Genomic DNA, 26,626 nt, shown 5'->3' with positions numbered 1-26,626 from the left:
CCATAAGATTTTGAATGCCTTGATACATACGAATTTCAATGTTTGTATTTCGAATTGTGTGGGGTTGACCGAAATTTTTTTATTTGTTTGGCTGGTATTGTTAAGAATAATACATGAGCTATGCCTGGAACATTTCTGATGCGAGTGTACTAAAACAAAAAGTATAAAGTTTTTTTAAAAACATAATTTCTTTCAATTCACGCTTTTGACCTAATAGTTAAATATTGTTTGTAATCAAAAAATAATATTCTGTTTTTGAAACATATTTTTAATTTTTTTATATTATTAAACTATTTTAAAAGCTTGGAAATCCAGCAAACTACAAATACCATTAAGATCGGTTGGAGAATGCAGTTAAAGTTTTCAAAAAACAATAAAGTGAGTGGGCCCGTTATATTGGTCCATACCAAGATGGGAACCTTTTAAATTAATTCTACAAGGACTATTATCTACAAGTTCATTTTACTACTCAAAATAAAGAATTTGTTCATTATTTCTTGGACAACATTTCCAAACACAACTTAATACCTAGTACAAACTTTTCAGCTGCACTAGTTCGATAACACTTTATTATACCATCCACCATACTATGGAGGGTATATTAACTTTGTCATTCCGTTTGTAACTACTCGAAATACTTGATCGGCGTAAAATTCTAAGTCGATTTAGCGCTGTCCGCCTGTCTGTCTGTTGTAATCACGCTCTCTTTCGAAAGAATTGAGATAGAAGGCTAAAATTTTGCACACATGTTTATTTAGCCAGTAGGCAGTTAAGTTAGTAAATGGACCATCTAACGGTACCTCCCAATATTCGGTATTTTGATGATTTTAGCGACATTATTTACCGGAATTATTTTAATTTTAGTATTTGAAGTTCAAAATGGATACTACATCCCAAGACAGAAAATTGTCTGTGCAGGTCTTCGTATAGCCCCTATATAACGCTACATCCCGATCTTGATTATTTTGGTGGTTTTAGAGAAATTATTTATCGGAACTATTTTAAATTTAGTATTTGAAGTTCGTAATGGATACTACAGCCTATGGCAGAAAATTGTCTGTGCAGGTCCACGTTTTATAACCCCCATGGTACCTCCCTATATTTGGTATTTTAATGATTCTAGCTACATTATAAACAGATTTTTTTTCAAGTTTCGCATTTGAATATTGTAATAGATTGTGACAAAAGTTGCCTATGCAGGTCCACGTCGTCGTATAGACCCTAACATAGATGGCTGCATTCGGTATTTTTAAGATTTTGACAGAATTTTTAACGGATTTTATTTTTTTGAAAATTGTTAAATTTACAGCTTTTTACTTGTTTTTATCAAAAAATAATATTTTGGTTTTTTGAATAAATTTAATTTTTTTTGTTTTATTCATATTATAACTTAAAAATCCTGAAAATTAAATGTCCTAGTGTGGTTATTTTGAAAACAAGGGCTGATATCGGAAAATTAACCGAGCAAACCGAAAAACCTTTAAAACTTAAGTTTAACACGGACGATTTGTATAAAAATCGGCTGATGGTACGCATTTTCAAAACAATCTCTATACCTCAACCTCAGATACCAACAGTGGCCTTAATTTTAAATTTCATTCAGCTCTGTAAATTTAGTACCAGTTTGTATAATTATAGTAAGTATATCTGAAACCACCTCCTTTTCTCAATATAAAATTTGAGAATTTTATCCCAATGCCAAATATAGTACCGTTCAGTAATTTTCGTACAATTAAAATACACATTTTCGAAACCAACTTCATATTTCCAGGCTACACACGAACAGGGACCCTAATATTCCAAATTGTATTGAAGCACTATTCCAAATTGTAGCAAATATAGTACCGTTTAGTACTTTTCGTGCACTTGCAGTATATATTTAGAATTACACATCTTTATCAAAAACCAACCACCAACAGGGACCCCAATACAAAATCTCAAAATTCCAGCTTCATCCGTAAACCCTAAATCAAACTGCACCATATTTAGTACCATTTATTAGTTTTGGTACAAATATAGGACGCATTTCCAAACCACCGGTAAATCTCAAACACAGATATCAAGAGTTATCTGAATATCAAATTTCGCTATTTGTTCACCAAGTATGAAATTGTACAAAATATAGTACTATTTAGTACTTTTCGTGCACTTGTAGTTCACGTTTCCAAGACCACTTCTTCATCACAAACCTACCACCAAAAGGTACCCCAGTACCGGCTTCATACGTTCACCCCAAACCAAGTGGTTTTAAATTTAGTACCATTTAGTACAGTTCGCACTCTAAGTACACACTGCCAAAGCCACCTTCATAAATCAAACATGATTCTTATACCAAATTAAGTTTTAGTTTTTAAAAGTGTCATTCTCACAAATGTCTCCACCCACTTTTTTGTTTTTTGAAAACTGTAACTGCATTATCCAACCGATCTAACTGGTATTTGCAGCTTAGAGGGGAACGCGTTTGAATCCAAATACTTTAATTTAAACTTTTTTCTTTAGGTAATGGTGGAGGGTATTTAAAGCTCAGCACCCACCAACATTTTTTTTACTCGTTGTAAAAAATCGTAATATTTTTTATGGTACATATTAAGTACACTCAATTCTTTCCTTCTGGGACCCACAATGAAAAAAAAATAGATGCAGCATGGACAACGTAAACAACGCAAACACATAATTTTCATTTGCAATGTATATATATTGTTTACTCTGAGATTATAGCAAAATTGTATGTAGAATATTTTTTTTTACACTTTCTCCCCACAACAAAATTGTACCTTGCTCTCCTGTACCAATTCAAAAAAGGGACGAGAAAAATTTAATCCAAAAAATTAGGAAATATTTTTGTTTTTTTTTTTTGTTTTTTTTTGGCAAGATTAATGCAAATATTTTCTTGATATATTATGGCTCATAGTTAACTTAAATGAAGAATATTTGTATATAAGTTCTTGATCCTCGTGAAATTCTAAGTCGATTTAGCCATGTCCATCCATCTCTTGTAATCACGCTGGAGTCCAAATGCCATGTTGTATGAAGCTAAAATTCGAAGACGAGCTATATCGGTCAACGTCTTTGTATGAATCCAAATAATTTTTTCGCCAAAAATTCGGTATTTTGACAATTTTAACTTTAGTTTCCAGCGGAATAGCTTAAATCTCGATATTTGGATTCCATAGTGATCTCTTTCTCCTGTGGCAGTATATATTAAGTTTGTCATTCCGTTTGTAACTCATCGAAATAATAATTTTAGACATAACAAAGTATATATATCCTTAATCATCGTAAAATTCTAAGACGATTTAACCCTGTTCGACCGTCCATCCGTCTGTGGTAAACACGCTAGAGTCAAAACGGATAAAGATAGAAAGCTAAATTTTTGCATAGATCAGTCTTTTGTCTGCAGACAAGTGATACAACGGTACCACCGATTTGACGATTTTAGAGACATTATTCACCGGAGCTGTTTCAAAATTTCGTATTAAGAATTCGCAAGCCTATGACATGTCTTCGTATCCATATAACGGTACCTCCCAATATTCGGTATTTTGATGATTTAAGCGAGATTATTCACCGGAGTTTTTTTAAATCTCGTATTTAGAGTTCGTAATGGGAACTACAGTCTGTGACAGAAAAATATTTATGCAGGTCCAGGTCTTCGTATAGGCCCCATATACCAGTACATTCCTGTATTCGGTATTTTGAGATTTTAGCTACAATATTCATCGAAATTGTTTGAAATTTCGTATTTGAAGTTCCTAATGGGTACTACAGCCTGTGACAGAAAATTGTCTGTGCAGGTCCACGTCTTCGTATAGCCCCCCGTACGAGTACCTCCCTATATTCGGCATTTTGATGATTTTAGGTACATTATTACCGAATTTTTATCAAGATTCGCATTTAAATATTGTAATGGATTATGACAAAAGTTGCCTATGCAGGTCCACGTCTTCGTATAGACCCTAATATAACGGCCATATTCCGTATTTTTAAGATTTTAACACAATTTTTAACGGATTCTATTTTTTATTTTAAATTTCTAAATTCGATCCAAATGGTGGAGGATATTCAAAGTTCGGCCCGGTCTACTCTCTGCTGGACAATTTTTGCAGAAAAAATAACCTGACAGTTTAAATCAACATACCAAACCATGGTATTATTTCAAAAGTATCTCTAAAAAATTATAAGAAGTGACCAGCGCAAGAGAACGAATCGACCAAATTCCTATACATGTTCACTGTATTCATCCCCAAAATTTGGAAAGACTAAAAGAAACTACAATAATGTTGTAGTCCCGTTAATAATAAATTATGAAATTATACCCCAATATAATAAAAAATGGCACTCGATTCTCTTTGTTTGTAATTATCAATTTTCGATTTAAATTGAAATATGTACGCTTGATTGTACATAGATTACGCTGATTTGACGTCTCAAAATTACGTTCTAAATAATTTTCTTAAAACTACAATCACTAAACACAAAGGTGCAAGGTTTGTAAAAAATCTTTCTGTTCAATCTTACTAATAGGCTTGCATCACCTTCCATCCTCCAGCAAAAAAGCTGGACGTTGAAAAGCCAATGCTTTTCTAAAGAAAATCTAAATGAAAAAAAAAAAAAAAACTAACAACACGTAATACTCTGTTTATATTTATAGTTTGCATTGACTTTCGGAGCCGGTAAACAGATGTAATCGAATCTCTATCAAACTTGTGTACATATGAATGTGTCTTATCATTTTGAAAATATTAGAAGGGGTATTCCGTTAAATTTTACTAAATTATAAAAAAACAAGTAACAAGTATAGCCGCACGGCCGACCATGTGATACCCTACAACACTACAATATGGTAGGAGTCCCTTTTGTCCAAACCCATTTTGGAAGATTTTGCTTTTGAAATTATGTCAAATGCAAGACTTCTTCCCTGTCCATAACTGTCTTCTCATGCAAAATTCCGTGTCGATTAGTTTCAATTGTGTGATCAGGTCATTTTTCTGTGTTCGGTCCATTTGAACCCCTAAATATTTTGCGATCATCTCCAAGAGGCCCCTCTGTATCTCCAAATTTAGACTTATCTATATGATTTGCTTGTCTACGTTATTTGGCTATATTCTTCAACAAAATCTGCATAAACCAGTAAGGAAGGCTAAAAATTCGGGCGACGCCGACTATATGATACCCTACATCACTATGCATATTTAGAAGAACTCTCGTAAAAGAAAGGTTTATATTGCAATTTCTGAGCTCTATGACATATCTGGTACAAAATATCATTATGATAGAGTGCATATTCCGAAAGTTGGAGATTTAAGGCCCAAATCGGATGAAACATTTCGAAAATTCACTCCATTTGGGCTAATATTAGCTATTTGGTGCGCAATAAACCTTAAATCGAATAATGATATATATGGAGGCTATATCCAAATCTGAGCCTATCTTCATAAAATTTAAAACAGCTATTTCTTGGCTGCATCTGATATCTGGTACCAAATATTATTCTTGTATCGTGCACCAAATTTGAAGTACTTATTTCTATACTAAATTCGGTCTGAAGTGCCAAAATTCACACCATTTGGACTGATACTTGCCATTTGGTGCACAAGAAACCTAAAATCGGATAAAGATATATCTGGGAGCTATATCCAAATCGGAACCGATCTTGATAACATTTGAATCATAAATTACTAGGCTGTATCTGATATCTGGTGCAAAATATCAGTCTCGTGGAGTGCATATTACGAATGTGAGGGACTTAAACACCAAATCGGATGAAACACATATATAGGAGCTATAGCTATATCTGAACCGATTTTCACCAAATTTGAAGCACATGCTTGTAGGCTGAATTCGGTCAGATGTAGCAAAATTCACACCATTTGGACTGATATTAACCATTTGGTGCACAAGGAACCTAAAATCGGTTTAAGATATATATGGGAGCTATATCTAAATTTGGATCGATTTTCACCAATTGCAATAGGGTTCGTCCTTGAGTCAAGCAAACGTTATTTAGAAAATTTCATCTCAATCGAATAATAAATGCGACCTGCATTTTGTTTACAAAAATTCATGGACAGACGGACGGACAAACAGACAGACGGACAGACGGACGGACGAAGGGACATGCATAAATCGACTCAAAATGTGATTCGACACCACTATGTGGTGTAGGGTATAAAAACCATAAGTTCGCCATTTGTGTATTTTGGATTTCGCCTGTAAGTTATTTTCAGCGTTTCGGTAGAACAAAAATGTTGGTATTTTTTCACACAAATGTAGTGGTCCATTCTACCCGATGTCCTAAACTCAACTTTCATGTGAGATTCCGCGTCCTTTGGTTTCTATTTGTGACCTTTATAAAGGCTGCAACATAAGGAACATTTTTAGTTGTTGGTCCATTTCAACCCATTTATATATTGCGGACATCTTTAAAAACAATAGGCCTAGCCCTTTTGAGCCTAGCCCTACCCATATGAAATGTTTGTGAGGATTGGATTATATATTGGACAATCTGTATATAATAACTCCAAACTGTGTTGTAAGGTGAAAAAATATTACAAAATATACACTTCAATATTAAAGTCAAATTAAAACCAGTAAAGAAAGTCTTAAAGTCGGGCGGGGCCGACTTTATGATACCCTACACCACTTTGCTAATTTAGTAGAAATCCGCATAACAATTAAAAGTTTTTATGGGAGAATTCAATCATACACGCTATGATTATAAGTATAATTTAAAGTTCAAAGGACTCAATATGCCGAAGCATTAGTATCTTTTAAATTCGGACTTGTATTGCCAATTTGGTGCACAATTAATTTGAAATCGGATAAAAATATATATGGGAGCTATATCCAAATCGGAACCGATCTCGATAAAATTTGGCAAAGATATTTCTGAGCTGTATTTGATATATTTCCCTGAATATCGTTGTTACGGAGTGCATATTATGGCTATGGGTAACAAATATAACAAATCGGATGAACAGTATATATGGGAGCTATAGCTATATCTGAACCGATCTTCACCAAATTTGACATACTAGCTTCTAGACTCATTTCGGTCTTAAATGCCAAATTTCATCTAATTTGTGCAAATATTAGACGTTTGGTGCACAATCAAAGGTAAATCGGACGAAGTTATACATGGGAGCTATATCCAAATCTGAACCGATCTCGATAAAATTTAGCAAATGTATTTCTGAGCTGTATTTGATACATTTCCCCAAATATTGTTGTTACAGGGTGCATATTACGGTTGCGGAGGGCAAAAATAACAAATCGGATGAACAATATATATGGAGCTATAGCTATATCTGAACCGATTTCGATTTCAAATTTGGCATACTTATTTTCAGGTCCAATCTGATCGTACGTGCAAAATTCCATACTATTCGGACTGATATTACACGTTTGGTGCACAATAAAAAGCAAATCGGACGAAGATATATATGGGAGCTAGATCTAAATTTTGACCGATTATCTCCAATTCCAATAGGGTTCGTCCTTGGGCCAAACAAATAATTTTTGCAAAATTTCATCTTGAGAAATCGACTCAGAATGTGATTCTATGCAGATCATCAAAAGGAACTATGGGTCTATCTTGTTTCCTTTTGCCTGTTACAAACAAATGCACAAAGACATAATACCCTGACCACCTTGTGGTGGTGGCGATAAAAAATGTGAATAGAAATACTGCAAAATCTATATAATCTATGAAAAAAAATACTGCAAAATCTATATTAACTTCATTATTGGCACCTTTTTATGCGATTTTCTTTTGTCAAAAGGGCATTCTGAATTGACAAAATTTGTCAAAATCGGTTCAACCATTCCTGAGATATAAGCATTCTAGCTAACATCTCCTTCCTTTGTCTATACCCATTGTATATATTTCGCTATATATATCCGATATTTTTACTATCGGCATCTACGTAATGGTCAGAATCGGCCTTTTCGTCTGTTTATAATTTCGCCGGGATTAAAAATATTCGCATATTAACACAAATAGTATGGTCTATTTATACACTAAATACATCATTATACTAAATATTACCCAATGACCATCCAAATTCGAAGGTTTCTGTCCAGCACTAAGCTCTAGCCCCATGTTAACTTCCGCGTGGCGACCTGTAGAGCAACTGCAAAATCAAGATTTTTCAGTTTTTGGTCCATTTCAACCCCTAAATATTATGCGATCATCTCCAAAAGCAATAGGCTTCTATTCTGGCCCTATCCCCACCTCCATTCTAAATTTTGTGAAGATCGGACCATAATTGCAACATAGCTAGATCGACTCAGCTCGGCGATTTCGAGGTGTTACATAATTTTTGGCCCAATCAAAGTTATAATACCCCCAACATGTAGTGTTGTAGGTTAAAATAAAGTTTTTTTGATATTTCATAAATTATTTAAAAATTTGTGAATATTAATATATCATTAAAATAATTTATTAATTGATTGGTAAGTCAATTAAGACGTACATGAGAAGCCAACGAGAATTCCATAACACCATGAATACGTGACAGATGTTTGTTTAACGTTTGATCTTCTAAATAATGTGAATACTCCTAATGTCTACTAAAGTTTCGTTCTTTCAATGAACTGTAACAATAACACAGAGATTAAAACAATTTAATTATCTTCTTAGAAATCTCTCTTTGTTAATGTTATTAATGTTAATTGACAGACAAACATTTTGCCAATGGTTTACATTTATTCATATAAATGTTCTTCTAAATATACATATGTACTTGGATGTGCAATTGTTTGAGAATTCTATGCAAGCATCGTATGCACATATGGATTGTATTCAAACAATAGACGACTTGGCCAGAGTTGCCTAGTCAGACAGCTAATTTAGCTTCAGTATATTTTAGGAAAAGTTTTAAGATACAATTTTATACCCTACAACATATTATGAAGGGTAAATTGTATCCCATTTGTAACTTACTCGAAATACATACAAAGTAAATATTCTTGATTAGTAAAATCCTAAGTAGATTAATCACGTTGTATGTAGATTTTTTTGTAAATAAGTGTACTATAAGATATTTAAATATACCAAGTTTGAAGAAGAATTTGTGACTTGCTACCAGAAGGGGTAGGCCAATATTATCATCCTCACACCAGATATTGTGTTATTAGAAATATTGAGATGTGTGAAATTTAAAGAGAATCGGGTGCTTATTTCACATTTTCTGAGAGACATAATTAATCGAAAATTTGATTCGTTTTGGTGGAAGTACGAGAAGGTAAGGGCCGATATACTTTATCACACCACACCACACCTCACACCAGATATTGTGTTATTAGAAATATTGAGATGTGTGAATTTTAAAGAGAATCGGGTGCTTATTTCACATTTTCTGAGAGACATAATTAATCGAAAATTTGATTCGTTTTGGTGGAAGTACGAGAAGGTAAGGGCCGATATACTTTATCTTCATAGCAGATCTTTTGTGGGTAAAAATTGAGATGTACAATGCTTGAAAGAAATTGCAGGAGTTAGAAAATGAGTTAGAAGAAATCAAAAAATTGACCCTTTGGAAATGTCTTTGGAAATGTTGGTGGAAATATTAGGATGTGCCACATTTCAAAAGAATCGGATACTCATTTCGCCATATATGAGCGTCATTGTAATTTAAAATCTTGACCCTTTGTTTGTGGGGGGGGGGGGGGTGATAGTTGTTTACCTTATGGAGTTTGCTAAAAATATTTTGATGTACCAAGTTTGGACGAAAACGGATATTCTCTTCGTGTGCTCCAGCCAGACGGACGGGCGGGCGGGAGATGCATTTGCAATAGGAGATTAATTTGGAAATCCGTTCTAAAACTTGTACTAAATGACAATAAATTATGTTTTTTTTTTTTTTTTTCTTGAAATCCTTACATTTTACGTATAAAGTGTCTTCACCAATTTTACTGAAAACAATAATATGGTTATCTTAAAAAGAGTTGTTTTGTTCCTCTTCTCAAAAAATAATCTTAATCCGAAAATTTAAAAAATAATTGGAGTAGGACCAAATGGCCCTCTTTATTTGGACTTTTGCCTTGAACAAAAAGTGATTTTCTCTAGTCAGTCAAAACGGTTTGTTCTTCCCAACCCAGAGTCAATTTTAAACTTTTAAGAAAGGCAATAGTCGACTTGGACTGTTAGAATTTTTGAATATGATAATTCGGTTGAATGAGTGGCGTGTTACGTATCCCCAAACCGGATTAGCTTCTGCATTATGTTGAAAAACTTTGGTACGGTATTTCGTATCTATGTAAGATTTTAATTTTTTTTCGGTACCGAAAAGGGACAATTATAAATATTTTTATACGAAATTGTACAGTAGTTTTAAACCCTCACCATTGTACAGTAGTTTTATACCCTCCACCATTCTATGGAGGGTATATTAACTTTGTCATTTCGTTTGTAACTCTCGAAATATTCATAATAAACCCTCTAATATATATATATATATATATATATATATATATATATATATATATATATATATATATATATATATATATATATATATATATATATATATATATATATATATATATATATATATATATATATATATATATATATCCAGCTCTAACCAATGCTATTCTACATCAGTTATATCTTTTGGTATTTTTAGGCTTCAACAAACTAACAGCTACTCCCATTATAGAATCCATCCACGTATATTTTTCATTTTTCATTTTGCGACCACATTTGTCTTAATACTCCACTCCAACAACAACAAAAAACGGCAACACTGCTTGCAAGTGTAAAAATAGCCGCCAGCGCTTGTGCAATATGATTTAATTAGTGGTCGGATTCCGAGTATTGCTTTCATTGAAATCTTTAGTTTGAACGTTTACGACAGATTGATTGATATATATGGTAGCTGGGTAATACTATGTACGCTAAAGCACATAGGTACATATGTTTTTATATGCGGGAACAATTTCTATAACTTTGTGGTTAGTGAGCGAACGGTAGCTGGTGTTTGCACCAAGTTTTTTTATTAAGTTAGTAAACACTGACTTTGGTTTTTTTTCAACGCCGTTTGTTGCATCCGGTTTTAAGCGAACACAGGGCTGGTTTGAAACGAAGCGGATATTACAAGTAATTGAACCAACAATAACAGTAATAGTTGCAGCAGGGAAAAGTAGAAGCAGCCACGGTTTTCCTGGAAGTGTAATCTTCTTAAAAATGATGATAAAATGACAACAACAATGTCTGTGTGTCTCTCTCCCTCTGTCTGTTTATCTATCTACCATGTCATGACATTTAATTATCCTCGAATAGTTTTGTTAAATTAACTTAACCTTAAGAGCTTTTCAACTCTTTATGGAAACAACTAATATTTTTTAATAAGTTTTGCAAGAAATTTTATAAAAATAGCACTGAAGGAGTGCGGCTTAAAAGAATCTTGTTTGTTGACATGCAAATGTATAATACAAAAGATGGGATGCAATATATTTTTAAAGCTTACAGTTTGGTTATTTTTAGATTACAAATGAATACAGCTTTCTTTCGAAAAAAGCCTCTTGTCTATTCGTCCTTCTTAATTCAATCAAGTCTATTACATTATCAGCTTCTTGGATAAATTTTGAATTGGAAAGTAATTGTAGGCAGTGCCTTTCAGAAATGTTAAATTAATTTCAATTATATAGCAACAAAATTTTAGAATCATGCTTATTATGTTGGTATTAAATTCAGATTATGGTATTAAATCTTAATTAGAAACCTTAAGTATAGGATCACAATAATTTACCAAACAAAATTAAGTAGCCCTAAATTCTGCTGAATTACATTTTTATACCCCATTAGTGACTTGACGTATTGCGAAAGCAACTCTCAATTTGGAAAAGGATCACGGGTTTTTATACCCTACACCACAAGGTTGTCAGGGTATTATGTATTTGTGCATTTGTTTGAAACAGGAAAAAAGAAACGAGATAGACCCATAGTTCCTTTTGATGATCTGCATAGAATCACATTCTGAGCCGATTTATGCATGTGTTTCCAGAAATATATTTGGCAAATTGTATCGAGAACGATTCAGATTTGGATATAGCTTCCATATATCTTTATCTGATTTCAAGTTAATTGTCTACCAAATGGGCAATACAAGCCTCAATTGAAAAGATATAAATTCTTCGGTATACATAGTCCTTTGAACTATAAATTATAATTATACTCATAGCTCTTATGTGAAGCTCTACTAAATATGCGAAGTGGTGTAGGGCGGGCCGACTTTAAGGCTAGTTAGTTTTAGCAAGGACTGCGAAACTAAATTCTATGTCATAGTCGGAGAATTTTTCAAAAATCTGAGATAAGGTAGAATTTTATGAGAGCTAATGAGAACTGTGCCAATCCCTTCCAAAACAAGTTAGAAAATGTCAGTAAGTGTTCCGACTGATGTATGCTCCCAACAATTGACCACTTCTTTATATATACTCTTTTTTGGGGGATGAATAATAATGATTTATGAAATAGTTTGTTTTAGACAAGTCAGATAAGGTAGCCATTGACTCTACTAGCAAAAAATCTGAAGGGGGGATTCGTCTTGAGCTCAGCTATATATCCTCCGGAACATAAACAAAAGATTATTATAGACTCCTGAAAAAAACAGATAATATGGGTGAACTAGTTGTCTGGACTACGCTGCACCCTGGAAGGTGCAGGTTTGAGTAATAAAAGAAAACAATAAAAGGTATGTCAATCTTTGACAGCACAACATCCAATCTTCAGGTGTTTTCGAAGCTTGAGCCTCTATACACATCTCTACTGTGGTCTCAAATGCATTCATTTGATTGAAACCCTAAATGTGAACCTTTTCCCTGTTCCTAGTTCACCTCATCAAGTAAGAAAAATAATAACAAAATGTATCCTTCCTATTCAATATTGAATTATATTTAGTAAATATATAGTTATTTGGACAATGGTTAGCTTGAAAGTACTAACTCAAAAATTCGGATTTTTTTTAATAACTTTGAGTAACTTTTCGAATGAAAAACCAGCAAGGAAAAGTCAAAAGTCGGGCGGGGCCGACAATGTGATACCCTATACCAGTATGCATATTTAGTAGAACTCCCGTAACAAAATAATTTATTTGAAGTAGATCATACCACCTATCAACATTTGGCTATAGAGATGTTATAAATTGGTTTCAGGGGGAACTTATTTGGGAGGCATATCCAATTCTGAATCGATTTTCGCTAAATTTGAAGGAGACAAATAACATTACTATAGAGTGCATGATATCACTTCGAGAAGGATAATATTAAAAAATATACATATATCGGAGCCGAGTTCCACAAAATGAAACCGTACGTCCCGAAATTCACCCCATTTGGATTGATATTAGTCATTATTTGCACAATAAACCTAAAATCGGATTAAAGATATATATATATATATATATATATATATATATATATATATATATATATCTTTAATATATATATATATATATATATCTATATATATATATATATATATATATATATATATATATATATATATATATATATATATATATATATATATATATATATATATATATATATATATATATATATATATATATATATATATATATATATATATATATATATATATATATATATATATATATATATATATATATATATCTAAATCAAATATACGGGAGCTATACCTATATCCAAACCGATTTTTCAAACTGATTCCAACTTTGATGTGTTGACTTTTAGACAAAATTCGGTCGTCATTTGGTGCAAAATTAACCCGAAATCGGTTGAAGATATATATGGGAGCTATATCCAAATCTGAACCGATCTTTATATTATTTGGCAGAGGTATTTCTGGACAGTATCTCATATCTGGTACCAAAAATCATTCTTGTGGAGTGCAAAACTCCAAATTTGATGAATCATATATATGAGAGCTATAGCTACATCTGAACTGATTTTCTCGTAATTTGATGTACTTGCTTCGAGACTGCATTAGGTCGGATGTACCAAAATACAGGTCATTTGTACTGATATTGGCCATTTAACCTGAAATCGGTTGAAGATATACATGGGAGCAATATTCAAATCTGAACCGATCTTGATAAAATTTGGCAAAGGTACTGTATCTGAAATCTGGTACCAAATATCATTCTTGTGCGGGCATATTACGAATTTGAGGGACATAAAACATCAAATCGGATAGCAGTATCTTTCACCAAATTTGCTTTATTTGCTTCTAGACTGAATTCGGTCGGATGTTCCAAAATTCAGGTCAGAGTTATTTCTGGGCTGTATCTAAAATATCTGGTACCAAATACCATTCTTGTGGAGTACATATTACGAATTTGAGTGACTAAAACACCAAATCGGTATAATGAACCACTTGCCGATCTGTGGGTGGTTTTGCTAATAATGCTCTTCCCCGGTTAAGAAGGTCTATATAGTAAATTTCGGAAATATAACTGCGGCATCCCAGGGAACATTTTAAAACGGAAAAATATTGGATCATCATTTTCCAGAGGATATACGAAGATTGAGGAAAATCGGACACTGATTTCAGCTTTTACTAGGATATGAATATGTGAAGAATTTAGAGAACATTTAAGGGAATTATTGTTACTCAAAATGTAGACCTTTTGTGGAGAGGCTACTGGAATGAGTTGACTAATATTGCCCAGATTTGATCCTGAACTATGTCATATCTAAATATTGCGATGTCCTTTCACTCAATATGATATTTTGATTTATGTACCCTCCAACATACATAGTATGGTGGGTAAATAGAGTTGCTTGTAACTCATAACCCATAACCTATATTCTTGATCAACGTAAAATTCGAAGTCGATTCTTCCGTCTATTGTAATCACGCTAGAGTCTAAACTCGAAGATTTTGCATAGAGTTGTCTAGTTCGAAAATGAGCTGTATAAGTCAATGTTTTCATATGGGCTATATGATGTATGGGTTCCTCCCCGTATTCAATATTTGACGTTTTTTACACACTTTCTAACGGGAAAGTTTAAAATTCGGTATTTGAAGTTCATAATTAGTTTTACCTACCGTTGCAAAACATTGTCTATAGAGGTTCATCTTTTCATAAAATAGTACCAGCAGATATTCAACGTTCTTATGATTTTAGCCATATTTTCAGACGGATGTACGGTACTTTTTTACGTTTTAACCTTATTTTTTAACGGAATTTACAAAAAATTGTGTATGTGGAACTTTTTTTGCGATTATGCCGTTCATTTAGAAAGATTTAAGCTGTTTGATACTATCCAATGTCTTTGAAGTTTCATGGTAGTCTTGAGATTTTAGAAAGTTAATTGCAAGCATTTTTCAAAGATTTCTAATTTTCTAGCAATTTGAACGTACAAAGACTCATTTCAAACAGACATCTGCTTATGTTTGATGTATGTATGCATGTATACGTATGAATGAGTTTATGCATGTGCGTAACGATGAGAACAATAAGACGTACGTGAAAATGACAGGAATTGCATTGCAACCGCAGTTAATTACAGGTATTGTCATATCTGCTAACATTTACACAAGGCAAGGCTTTTAGCGGCCAAACTCATCTTTACAATACTAGTTTAAGTTTAAAAATAGGATATTTGTAAAAAATAATTTGTTTAAAAATGTGTATGTAGGTGTGTATGAAAATAATTAACTCTAACATTGGGATTTCTCCAAAATAAACTTGTTGCTTATAAAGGAGAAGTAAATAATTTCATATTATAACCTACACCCCTTAGGTTTTATGGTAGAGGGGCTTCTAATATGTACATATATTATATTCTATAACCAATTAAAAGCGCTGATCTTTGCATTAGAGGGTGCAAAGGGTGATATGTTAAGAGCTATAGGAAAGCTTTTCAAAAACAACAAGTAAAAAAGCTGTAAGTTCGGCCGGGCCGATCTTTTAATACCCTCCACTATTTGGAACTATTTTGGGAATTTTCGAAAAAATAAAATCCGTTTAAAAATTCTGTTAAAATCTTAAAAATACCGAATGTAGCCATTATATTAGGGTCTATATGACGACGTTGACCTGCATAGGCAACTTTTGTCATAAACCATTATAATATTCAAATGCGAAACTTGAATAAAAAAAAATCGGTGATAATATAGCTAAAATCATCAAAATTCCGAATGTAAGGAGGTGCCGTTACATTGGGGCTATGCGAAGATGTGGACCTGCTCAGACATAAGCTGAGTATCCATTACGAACAACAAACGCCAAATTTGAAACAATTCCGGTGAATAATGTCGCAAAAATCATCAAAGTTACCGAACATCGGGAGGTACCGTTATATGAGGGATATACGAAGACGTGAACCTGCACAGACAATTTTCTGTCATAGGCTGTAATACCCATTACGAACTTCAAATACCAAATTTTAAACATTTCCGGTGAATAGTGTCGCTTAAATCACAAAAATACCGAAAATAGGGAGGTACCATTATATGGGGACTAAACCAAAACGTGGACCTACATCACCCATTTTCAATACCAAAAGTCCTGCAGACATAATACACATTCGGGAAAAATTTTATCAACCTACTTCATTTTATTCAGAAGCTAGAGTGATTTCCACAGACGGATAGACGGACATCGCTAAATCGACATAGAATTTAATGCTGATCAAGAATATATACTGTGGGGCCTAAAATGTATATTTCGAGGTGTTACAAACGGAATGACAAACTTAATACTATGGTGGAGGGTATAAAAATGCATGAAATTTTGATAGTCTGATTAATATAACTTAATGTGTGAGAATTATTTCATGTAAATGTTAACAGAGACTGTGTCTCAAATGGTCCATCCGTTTAATCCAATTTGATGTTCATCGAACAAGCCTCTCTCTAACTCTATTGAGCAACTTTTAAACAATATTAAACAATGTTGTAAATTCATTGTCCGATTTTCATGAAACTTAAAACATTCTAAATCATTTGGCTATGTAATACAAGAGTAAAGATGGAAAATATCATACCATTCTTTCTTGTACCACCATAAATATAAAGAGGGTTAGAATTTCGGGAACCTCCCTCACAAAATTAAAAAAATGAAATAAAAATATCAAAATCTCATACTGAAAAAATGGAGGACTCGATGTAGTTCCAACTTGCCACATCTTAATATTTAGATAAGATATGGGTAAAGATTGAAATGGACAGTATTGCGCCGCACATTCCGGTATCTTCTTTACCAAAAATTAAAATTTTTAATAACAACACTTCTTAGAGTGGGAAATTAATGTTCGTTTTTATTTAAATTTTACAGCTAATGAGAAAGTGGAATATATCTGCCCACTCTTTCGGGTACCTCCTCCTCAAAAGTTCAAAAATGTCTGTGCGGCAGATGTATATCCTTGCTTTATGATTATTCAATATTTATTTACAATTACATAGGGTAAGTTCGGCATGTCCCAGTAGTCGGCACTTTTTATTTTTAAGCTCAAATAAATGAAACAATTATTACTATATGTAAACAGAAATTTAAGTTTGCTTCGAATATTATGTCAGCTATCTTAGTGTACAATTTCGCTAAGAAAAGATGATTCATTCTAATAACAACAAGTCAAAAAGTATCTGTCGGTTTTGCCGACAGATGTTATGATTATTTAACCCCTTATGGAGTATGTTGCAAAGTAATGGGCCAATACTGATCATTTCGTATCGGACCTTAATAAATATGATATAAATATTGCGACGTGCAAGGTTTGGACTATATTAGTAACTTCCTTCACTTTACATAACATATATGATAATGTTTAGAAAATTTTAACATGTGCGTGAGGTACCAGATATTGCCGACCGAAGTATTCAATTTTCATGCTTCATCTAATATATATATAAATATTGGTATGGATAATATTACAAGAAAATCGAACATTTATATCTAATTTATAAAAAATCATAAATTCAAAATTCTTCTCAGGTTTCTGCCAAAGAGAGAAATATTTAGTTATAGCAAGTTGTAATGAATCGCTGACTTATTTCGCAAGTTATTACAGATCAAAGTATTGAAAATTGTGACCCTTTGTGCGTGAGGTATCAGAAGGGGTTCACAGATATATATCATCTGCACAACAGATATTGTATTACCAAATATGTTTGTACGTGTGAAATTTGAAGAGTGTTGAATGCTTATATCGCTTTCTTTGATCGTTTTGTTTTTCATTACCTTGAACCATATGGTCATGTGCAAAAGATATGGTTTGATCTCTACCATCTTTATAACAGATCTTGTGTTGATGGAAATATTGGAAAATACGAAGTCCTGAATGGAATAGGATGTTAATTTCGCTTTTTATGAGCTGTATGGATATTCAAAAATGTTAGCCTTAGTGGGGGAGGTGACAGAAGGAGTTGACCGATATATCCCATCTTCACAACACATCTTCTGTTAGTGGAAATAATGGGATGTGTGAAATATAAAGAGAATTGGATGCTTATTTCGGATTTTATAAATGTTTTGGTTATAAATGTTTCGGTTATCCAAATATTGACCCTTTGTGGAGAAGGTACCAGAAAAAATTGTCCGACCTCTACCGTTTTTATACCCTACACCACAAGGTGGTGGGAGTATTATGTCTTTGTGCATTTGTTTGTAACAGGCTAAAGGAAACGAGATAGACCCATAGTTCCTTTTGATGATCTGCATAGAATCACTTTCTGAGTTGATTTATGCATGTCAGTCCGTCTGTCCATGTATTCTTGTGAACAAAGTACAGATCGCATTTATTGCCCGATCCCGATGCAATTTTGCACAAATCATTTGTTTGGCCCAAGGACGGACCCTATTGAAATTTGAGATAATCGGTAAAAATTTAGATATTGCTCCCATATATATCTTCGTCCGATTTGCCTTTTACTGTGCACCAAACGTGCCCGAATAGTATGGAATTTTGCACATACAACCAAAATAAGTATGCCAAATTTGGTCGAAATCGGTTCAGATATAGCTATAGCACCCCATATATATTGTTCATCCGATTTGTTATTTTTGTCCTCCGCAGCCGTAATATGCACTCTGTAACAACAATATTTGGGGAAATATATCAAATACAGCTCAGAAACACCTTTGCTAAATTTTACTGGATATAGCTCGTCCGATTTACATTTTATTGTGCACGAAGTGTCCAATATTTGCCCAAATGGGCTGGAATTTGTTCATCCCATTTGTTATATTTGCCAAATATTATCGAGATCAGTTCAAATTTGGATATAGCTCCCATATATATCTTTATCCGATTTCAAATTAATTGTGCACCAGATGTCCGAATTTAAAAGATACAAATGCTTCGGCATATTTGGTCCTTTGAACTTAAAATTATAATTATAATCATAGCGTGTATGATTGAATTCTCCCATAAACGTTTTTTTGTTATGTGGAGCTCTACTAAATTAGCAAAGTGGTGTACGGTATCATAAAGTCGGCCCCGCCCGACTTTAAGTTCTTCTTTACTGGTTATAACAGATCCTGTGTTGATAGAAATATTCAGAGGTGTCAAGTCTAAATGGAATCGGATAATAATTTCGCATTTTATGAGTTCAATGGATATTAAAAATTTCGACCTTTGTGGGGGAGGTACCAGAAGGAGTGGACCGATATATTCATCTTAATACAAGATTTTGGGTTTATAAAAATATTGGGATGCGTGACAGTTATAATTATTATAACAGTCATAATTATTTAAAATTTTTACCCTTTGTGGGGGAGGCACTCCGATATTATCCATTTTTGCACTTGACCTAGAACTGACGCTGATATTGGGATTTGCAAAGTTGGTACATAGTCGAATTATTGCTTCTCTTTCTGTGCAGAATTTTTGTTTTGTTTTTTTTTTTTTTTTTTTTTTTTTTCTTTTGAAAATTTCTACCTTTGTTGGGGGAGGTACCCGATGGAGAGGATCACGATTCGCAGAGTTTAAACAAAAGCGGATTATCCTTTCTCATTCTGTGCAATAAATTGTTTTCTTTGATAATTTTGACATTTTGTGTGGGAGGTACCAGAAGGAGTGGACCGATATTGCCCATCTCCGAACTCGATCTAAGTTTGACAATAATATTACGATGTACCAACTTTGGATCAAATCGGATACTCCCTTCGAGATTTATCGTGCGAACCAACCAGACAGACGGACGGATCGACTCCAAATGTCCTGTAACTGATTTGGTCCAAAAAGACCAAGGGTCTAAAGCCGTTATTTCGATGAGGCACGTTTTGGCCGTATCAAATGGTATATACCCTCTGCGGCCAAATGGCTAAAGGTATAATTAAATTTTTGTCTGTGTAGGTTCTCAGCATGAACGGGATAATCCTTTATCTTTAGAAAAGTACAATAACGACGTCGAATCAGTTTAACTCAACAAAAATAGAGTATTTTAATTAAAAATCTTTTTATTATTATTTATTATCCTTACACAAAATCGGTATGTCGACTGTTAGAACATCATACCGACATTTGTCAAGTGCTGACAACTAGTGGCAAAAAATCATTATTTTAATAAAACTCCAAATTATTGAATTTTATTAAAAATTTATTAAAACTTTATTTATTACTGCAAAAACTATACAAATTTTTTAACCTTAATAAATTCACTTTGTAATAATTGAAAAGTTTTACTAAGAATGGTGAACGATTGAAAACGCGAAAATCCCAAAACTGCCGACTACTGGTACACTTACCCTGGGAATAATTGTTAGTCAAAAGTTTAACCAGACGGAGTGGACCTAAATACTTTTTAGGTCTACGGTTAACAGAAATATTGAGATACACAAAGTTTGAGGAAAATCGCTGATTTGTTTATTCAAAATGTTGATCTCTTGTGAGGGAGGCACCAGATGGAGTGGTATAATGACGTTTCCCACTGTCAACAATTGATTTTTTTAATTATTAGTTTTCTGTTTATTTTCTGATAAAATACTTGACCATAATTGTTGTTTGTTTGTTGTTTTAAAAATCTATTTATAAAAGTAAGTAAAATTATAAATTTGATCATATATTTGATAAAATATATGCTGACAGACCTCTACATAGTAATTTGTTATAAACTTCTTAATATTTTTTAAAATTTCCGAGTCGCACAAAATATTACTTAAAATAGGGGAAGGAGAGAAAAAAGGTGACCACATCCCACCCATTGTCACTATATAAATATAAAAGTGAACCGATCTGAACCTTCAAAAAATTTTCATTTGATTAAAAAGAAACACATTTCTTTCAATTCGAAACAATTCCCTTATGTGATTTTGGAGATTTATTTTTTTAATAACTCGAGCTGTATTTATTTTTAGTTTACTTCAGACAATCAATCTGAACCATGTGCATAGTTTTGCATGGGAAAACACAAACGTGTGGTGCGCATTCATTTTTTTGAAAATTTCAATTAAGACAAATTGAGTGATATGAATATAGAATGTGCATTTGTGTGTTAACAATTTATTTTGATTGGTTTGAATGTGGTCATATGTAACTCTTAACAAAATAGAAACTACTATGACCAATGAGTTTTGTGTCAGGGATTGACTATTTGTGTGGATATCATACATCGGTACCTTAACACAGACTGCTAGGATTGGCTACAGTACAGGGTAATTATTTTGGTACCAATGAAGTCATAAGTGAATCGCAATGGCTGATTTTGAGGCATTACTCCTCCCTTCATCAGAGATATGTCTCAAGTTGTCAATCGTCAGAATGATTTTACTCCGACAAAAATGTACCACTAGAGGCTGACGACCAAATTTTCTTAATGGCAAAATATAACTCAAATTAGTGCTCCTTTGTACATTGTCATTGTCATTGTCAAATATAAAGGCCTTAACAACAGTTGGCCTAAGAACCCAACATTATTTTATGGTAGGGTTATTGTACAGTGAAATTATAAGAAAATTTGCTGCTAATTGGACAAAGTGCTAAAAAGTGCTAAATGTACATCATCTCAAAACAGATCTTGCTTTAGCAAAAATATTTGGATTTCTGAAATATGAAGAGAAATGGATGCTTATTTCGCATTCTTTGAGCGTTTTGCTTTTCAAAATTTTGAACCCTATGTGGGGAAGGTACCAGAAGAAATTGTGCGACCTCTATCATCTTTATAACATATCTTGTGTTGATGGAAATATTAAGATGTTTTAAGTCTGAATGGAATCTGACGTTATTTTCGCGTTTTATGAACTTCATGGATACTCAAAATTTTGGCACTTTGTGGGGGTGGTACTTAAAGGAAAGAACCGATATATCCCATCTTCACACCAGACCTTGGATTAATAAAAATATTGTGATGTGTGTAATTTGAAGAGAACTGGATGCTTATTTCGGATTCTATGATCGTTTTTATACCCTACAAAACAGGGTGTCAGGGCATTATGTCTTTGTGCATTTGTTTGTAACGTGGAGAAGGAAGCGAGATAGACCCATAGATACATTTGAGAATCTCCATAGAATCACTTTCTGAGTTGATTTATGCATGTCAGTCCGTCTGTCCGTTCGTCTGTCCATGTATTCTTGTGAACAGAATACAGGTAGCATTTTATATCCGATTAAGATGAACTTTTGCACAAATCATTTCTTTGGCCCAAGGACGAACCCTATTGAAATTTGAGATAATCGGTCAAAATTTAGATATAGCTCCCATATATATCTTCGTCCGATTTGCCTTTTATTGGGCACCAAACGTTTAATATCAGACCGAATAGTATGGAATTTTGCACATACAACCAAATTAGGCCTAAAAATAAGTATGCCTAATTTGATCGAAATCGGTTCAGACATAGCTATAGCTCCCATGTAAATTGTTCATCCAATATTTGGGGAAATATATCAAATGCAGCTCAGAAATACCTTTGCTAAATTTTATCGAGATCGGTTCAGATTTGGATATAGCTTCCATATATATCTTTATATGATTTCAAATTAATTTTGCACCAAATGGGCAATACAAGTCCGAATTTAAAAGATACGAATGCTTCGGCATATTTAGTCCTTTGAACATTGAATTATAATTATATTCATAGCGCGTATGATTGAATTCTCCCATAAAAATTTTAATTGTTATGCGGAGCTCTACTAAATTAGCAAAGCGGTGTAGGGTATCATAAAGTCGGCCCCGCCCGGCTTTTGTGGGGGAGGTAGCAGAAGCCGTGGAACGATATTGCACATCTCCGAACTCAATATAAGTTTATCAATAATATTACGATGTACCAAGTTTGGATCAAATCGTAGACTCCCTTCGAGAGTTATCGTGCGCACCAGCCAGCCAGGCAGACCGACAGATGGACGGGCGGACATCGCTAGATCGACTCAAAATGTCCTGAAAGGGATTTGATCCAAAAAGACCTAGGTTCTAAAACCGTTACTTCGATATGGCTGAGGTATAGAAATATTTATTGGAACAATAGTTATACCGGACGGAGTTTCACCAAATGATTGATTATAAAAAAATTTATAATTTGGGCTGATATTACATATATGATGAACAATAACCGTAAAATCGGATGAAGATGTATATCGAAGTCATATAAAATTTGAATCGATTTCAATAAAATTTGGCAAAAGTATTTTCGAGCTGTATCTGATGTCCGGTATCAAATATCATTGTTGTGGAGTGCATATTACGCACGTGAGTGTCTTATAAACCCAACTCTAAACCGATTTTCACCAAATTCGACGACTTACTTCTAGACTAAACTCGGTCGGATGTGCCACAATTCACTCCATTTGAGCTGATATTAGCCATTTGGTGCAATCAGAAAAAGGTATATATGGGAGCTATATCCAAATCTGAACCGATCTTGGCAACATTTTAGGCACTTATTTCTGAGCTATATCTAATATCTGGTACCATAGATCATTGCTGTGGAGTGCATATTACACATGTGAGGGACTTAAAACCCCAAATCGGGAGAAATATATGTATGGGATCTATAGCTATATCTGAATCGATTTTCTCCAAATTTTATATGCTTGCTTCTAGACTGTATTCGATCGGATGTGCCCAAAATTCAGATCATTTGGACTTTAGTGCACAATTAACCCGAAATAGGTTGAAGATATACATGGAAGCTATATTTAAACTTGAACCGATTCTCAACAATTTCAATAGGGTTCGTCCTTGGGCCAAACAAATATTATTTGGAAAATTTCATCTCTATCGGATAATAAATGCGACCTTGATTCTATTCTGTTATGTTGCACAGTGTAACTTTTGATAAGGAAGTCCAATATTCATCGAGAAAACTAAGTGTCGAATTAGTCACAAAATGACTGGCATCTTTGTTTGTAGTTGAAGCAAATACCCAATTTCTCGTTTTTGGAAGTCAAACATTCAGATTCGTAACAAAAATTGCTAACATTATTACACACACCCCTTCATCTCCTTGAAAGGATTGCAAACATTTGCAGAGAACACCCTTCTGCAAAATAAAAACTACAGAAGATGAATATTCTTTTAGACCATTACCTCGATACCTAACCCTTCTACCAAAAACTCAATTCACTTCCATCACCCCACGTTGCGATGTGATGGTTTTCAAGCATGTTCTCCCATTCAGCTTAAATTCTGCGTCTTTATCAAAGTTCATGGAAAATGTGTCAATATCCAAGGAACAGCTGACATTGAATATGCTATGAGAGCTGTTGGAAGTGGGAGTTTGCCTTTCCATTCATCCACTTTATCTAACATTTGTTTGAGTTTAGTTCGAGGTTACCGTGTTATTAGGTATTTTCAAAAAGAAAATCACCCAAATTTGAATGAGAATTTGATCAAGCACTAAGACCAGAATTCTAACATTTGGCATGTGAGTGGGACAATTCGTACTAAAGGAGCACTCAAGTACTTCATGAAGTATCATGGTATTTAGTTAACGAATGGGTTTTACTATTAGCCGAACCCGGTGCGCTTGGCTACCCCTTTTGATTTTATATGTATTCAAAACATTATAAACGAATATTTGATGGTTAAAAAAAAAAAACAAATTCAAAAATTAAAAAAAAACGTAATTATTGTTATACTTTAAGCGTAAACAAACAAATCGCTCGGTCTACCAACGCATGAACATGCCAGGAACAGCTGACCATGAGAAAAGCAAGAACATGCCAAATTTAGTCCGCATACACGATGGGTTTTTCCTTCGGATTTATTAATTTCATAGCAAACTGCAATCTTTTGAAGTTGAGCGGCATTTCTGTTGCAATTAGAGAAATCGTGGTAATAATCGGATCCTCAATTATATTGTTGTGTAGTGTTTTACTGTTAGCCTTACATCATTACAAAGGCGTTTTGGATCAATGCTCCTTAATATAAAATCTAAATTTTTGGTAGGTACCTTGGATTCTGAAGTTGTAGCATTCTTGGAAATTTTCAGGAAAATCTGTGCAGCAGTTTTCGAGTCCATAACAAACAAACCTACAAACATTTTCCTCTTCAAGATATAGATTCTTATGATCATTATCCGTATTAAAGAATATTGACAATTTCGTACCAAAAAGGTCATTATCGATCGGAATGAACTATAATCCTGAATTTTTATATCGGCTATGAAAATTTCAAATTTTAGATACCAACAGAGACTTCAATATCAAATTTTTGGATTCCAACTCTATCCCTTCACCCAATACTCAATATAGTACTTAACGTACAAATATAGGACGCATTTCCGAAACCACCGCCAAATCTCAGACACAGACACCAACAGTAACAGGATTTTAGCTCTATTCCTTCTCCCCATAGCAAATTTAGTAACATTTACTACAAGCACTCTCTGTTCATCCAAAATCAACTTGTACCAAATATAGTACTATTTAGTACTTTTCGTGCAATTGTACTACTTTTTCTTAAAATTATCTATTTATCACAAATCTACTGCCAACTGGGAGCCCAATATAAAGTGTGAACTTCATTCGTTCACCCTAAACCAAACCCTAAACAAAACCAAACTGTTCCAAATTTAGTACCATTTAGTACAGTTCGCACACTTAGTAGACATTTCTTAAAACACTTTAATATATTAAACTTACTTCCCAACCTTGGTTCTCATACCAAATTTCGAGTTTTCAAAAATCCTTTGGTACATCTATCTTGCATTTAGTATGGCTTTTAGTACATGTTAGTACTTTTTATACCCTTTTAATGTAAATTTCCAAAAACCCATAATTATCATTTAAGACCCGAATGGAGATTAATTTAAAGAAGGATTTGAATTATTTAAATTTAAATTTGAATTAATTAATTACGAAGTAAAATACAAAATGCTACGAAATTGTGTACCATTTGGTGTGTATGGTTGCGAAACGGGGATATCCATATACAGGGTGGGATAAAAAAACTGCAACAAAGTCAAACGCAATAACTTTTAGATTTTTTTACATTTTATTGAATGAAAGCAAAAAATGTCGGAAATAGCATATAATTTATAATAAGTTTAGATTTGTTCGAATTGGTCACCTTTGGCGCGAATTATGGCCTTCAAACGGCCAATAAAACCGTCACACGCTGCCCAAATGTTGCTCTGCGGTATTTGGCCAATTCCCGGCAAACCGCTTGCTTGCTGATCGACACTTTGGTATTTTTTACTCCAGGCACAATAGTTCAATGGATTGGTAGGCCATTGTGCACTGGAAATTAACAAGGAAC

General features: G+C 33.4%; 1 protein-coding gene across 2 annotated transcripts in view; it reads left to right on the top strand.

Annotated features, from left to right (window-relative positions):
• LOC131800519 (tyrosine-protein kinase receptor torso-like) overlaps positions 1-26,626 on the top strand; it is a 181,979-nt gene that overhangs the window by 48,458 nt on the left and 106,895 nt on the right. The gene's annotated exons all lie outside the window — the stretch shown is intronic.

Source organism: Musca domestica, unplaced genomic scaffold (assembly GCF_030504385.1).
Source record: "Musca domestica strain aabys unplaced genomic scaffold, Musca_domestica.polishedcontigs.V.1.1 17, whole genome shotgun sequence".
Lineage (NCBI taxonomy): Eukaryota > Metazoa > Arthropoda > Insecta > Diptera > Muscidae > Musca > Musca domestica.
This window is presented reverse-complemented; position numbering and strand designations above follow the sequence as displayed.